This window comes from Pseudophryne corroboree, chromosome 2 (assembly GCF_028390025.1).
Source record: "Pseudophryne corroboree isolate aPseCor3 chromosome 2, aPseCor3.hap2, whole genome shotgun sequence".
Lineage (NCBI taxonomy): Eukaryota > Metazoa > Chordata > Amphibia > Anura > Myobatrachidae > Pseudophryne > Pseudophryne corroboree.
In genome coordinates, this window is record NC_086445.1 from 286444497 (window position 1) to 286447784 (window position 3288).

Genomic DNA, 3288 nt, shown 5'->3' on the forward strand with positions numbered 1-3288 from the left:
ACCCGCTCATCACTAATATTAACTAAAACTAATATTATACTAAAACCAACAACTATACAAACGGTTTTGAAGGGAAAATTTGTCAGTTAAGGATTATCACCTTGTAGCCATGAAGGACCTGAGTTAGCCGAAGACATTAAATTATTTCTTCCTGCAGTGTAATATCAGAGAGTAATATCAGCGTTCAGTTATAACCAGAAATCTAGCACACTAAAATAGCATTAAAATAAATAAAATAATGAATATTTTGAAAAACATAAATTATACACTATAATATGTAATTATGTTATTAAATGCAAAACAAAATAGTTACAGTGGACAATTACCATTTTAGCCAGATACTGTACGAAATATACAGATGTACAATAGTCAGAAAACGCACTCCTATATCTGCATGGTGAAATCGTTCTGCGGTGCAGCTCACATTCTAAAAATACGGATAAGGCCAAGAAGCGGAACATTTCTTCTGCTTTGTGCTTGCAAATACAGTATTGCCTAATGCTGTCTTAGCTGCTGTCTAGTCAGCCTGAAGTTGGTTATTTGAGTATGAGTAAAAAACAATTTTTGTCACGTTTTAATCTCATTATCTGTGATGATAAATCTACTTAATTGTGATGCCATTCCAGTATTATTTATAAGTGAGTATTAGGCTCATAAGAAATGAAGATCCTTAATGTTGAGCTCTGAGTTTACATGTTATGGTCAACATATACACAAATACCTCATATTTGTAGTGTGCTGGATATAAACAGATTTACACTGGAAAAGTCAGGTGATATTAACAGTTTTAGTTATAACACATGCAATACACTTATATTGTGTGGAGCAAGCTGGTAGCATCAAATACTATGTTGCTTGCAGTGCTCAGAAGTGATTTCTAAGGGATTGCTCAGTAAATACTAAACTATTGACAAAAATCGTTGCACACAAATAAATTAACAATAGTACAGTAAAGAGCAGGAGAAATAGGTATGGCTGAATTGAAAATGGTTAATTAAAAGAGGTTTTGAAGGATTAAATTGAAATATCTGGCTTTAACTAAATTCTGGTAGCAGACTAAATCATGAACAAACAGAAGCACATGATGTGATTAAACTAACCAACATCAATCAAAAGGGGGATTATAGCGCAACTGAGTCAACAATTGAATGCCTTCTTCCTTTCCATTCAAATTTGGACCACCTTGCTGGGTAGTACAGTATATGTGATGCTTGCTCCCCATATGGGTGATATGGCCAAACATGTACACATGTCATACACCACAATGTGAAGTATTATAGTATGTCTGACATTGTGCATTATGCTATAATGCAGGTGTATGTCATCATACAACTGACACACCGCAGCTCCCAGCAGCCCCAGCAACTGCTCAAGAGCTCAGGAGCAGGACACATGACCAGTCAGGTGGTGAGACCAGTGACAGTTGGGAGAAAGTGTTGGTTGGTGAGAGCTGAGCTGAGGTAATCTTGAGAGGAGAGCTATGCCATCAAGTGTGTGCTGAGGTGGCGTGGGGGTGACGGAGGAGATGGAGGCAGACCTTCCTACCACAAGGGTGGTCAGAGATGGCTTTACCCCCATGCAAGGCAAGTCTGGGGGTGCAGATGTAATAAGAGTGACCGCAGCAGCTTCCATAGCGGCAGTGGGTGGAGTTTTATCTGGAGCCCTGGCAGTTAGTAATGCCTCAAAGTGGACCAGGCCTCCCCAATTAAGGCAAGAGGTGGGCAGCAGTAACAAAGGAATAGTCCGTGGGAGCAGATTGTCCGGAAAGATACCCAGTATCCCACACTGACAGCTACGGACAGCATGGAGACCTAACACAGACACTTGGAGAGGTATAACTGCGATTTACCTTAGCACCACATAGTAGGAGCCATCACAGCTCAGCAGGCACTGGCTATACAGGGAGTCAAAACAGCACCTGGAGCATTCTGCATGTCACGCTACCCGGCTATAGCACTATATAAAGTACCCCCTTCAGAGGTAGCTATATTTGCCTAGAACTGATTTTTAGCATTCAAGCCTGCAGTATTCTGTACTATGTAAATGAACACTGGCGCTTCCTTTCAGTCAGGATTAAGAGCAGGTATTGCCGTCAGATATCCTGCTATAATTTAACTCTTACCAGCGATGCAGCTAGTAAAGCCTTTATTTACACTAATGCTCCTGCATACTTGATTGACATTACAGAAAGTTAGTGAAGGAAAGCTGCACATGAGGTAAAGAGAGAGACAAGGAGTACCGTAAAAGGATATTCTACATTAATTATTACCCTTGAGGAATTTAGACAGCATACCCCACAGAGTAACCAACGCCTGAGTACTGTAAACCCTCACATCCTCAGGGAACTATAAAGAAAAGGCAGCAACAGACTAGTTGGAATTAATGTACTAATTTGCAATCTTGCTAGGAAACGTCACTTGAGAGAGGAGTAGCTGCAACCTAGAGAAAGTCTCTATTTTGTGCTGGTCACGAGTAGCAACTATTGAAATGGGAAATTTGCTCGGAAACATTTGCCTAATTCCATTAATCCCTATTGGAGACAGGACACCTAAAGTAACCTAACATGCACCATCTATAAAATACTCAGCTGAACTTTGTGATTTAAAGTTATTGGGGATATTGATAGTACCGAGTAGTGTAAGAGTGACTAAAGGTATTGCGCTATTGTTTGCATGTGTAGTAGTAATGGTTAACAGCTTGTTTTAGACAAGCTCTATTAACAATTAGTATTGTATTTATATAGTATTGTTGTCGAATTCTGTTCTCTGCAAATTGAAGTATTCACAGTGCAAAAGAATATTTGTGTAATTGCTGGTGCACTTGTCTGGAGGTATTACAGTTGAACCATTTGGATCCAGGTACTTGCAGAGAAAACAACTCCGGGGGCTACCAGTTCCAATTAAATAAATGTATTATTTTCTTTTGTGAAATTTATTGCCATTGCTTAATATTGTAAACTGAATTACCAACTTACCTGCATCCGTACTTGTGCATTACACACACTCTATATTGCATGTGACCAAATATGTGCCTTGTTGGTTACTGTTTGCTACACTTTACTACGAATGCCGGAATCCTCAGAGCTGCAACCAGAAACCAGAAACCAAACTGCAAAATCACACAAAGCAACTCACCAAACCAGCCACCAAACCAGCATCCACCATCCATCTAAACAATTTCTCCAGAAAAAGGCCAACATCCTCATCTAACAAATGAACAACAGCCTATACAAATATCCATACCTGTAATGCAATTGCAAAAGGTAAGTGGTAGTGTGCAGTAATTGCA

General features: G+C 39.5%; 1 long non-coding RNA gene across 1 annotated transcript; it reads left to right on the forward strand.

Annotated features, from left to right (window-relative positions):
* The first annotated feature begins 1279 nt into the window (after nt 1–1279).
* LOC135050735 (uncharacterized) lies at nt 1280–2930 on the forward strand. The gene is made up of 2 exons (XR_010241775.1): nt 1280–1832; nt 2188–2930. It is a non-coding gene; the product is annotated as an uncharacterized LOC135050735 (long non-coding RNA).
* The last annotated feature ends 358 nt before the right edge of the window (nt 2931–3288 follow it).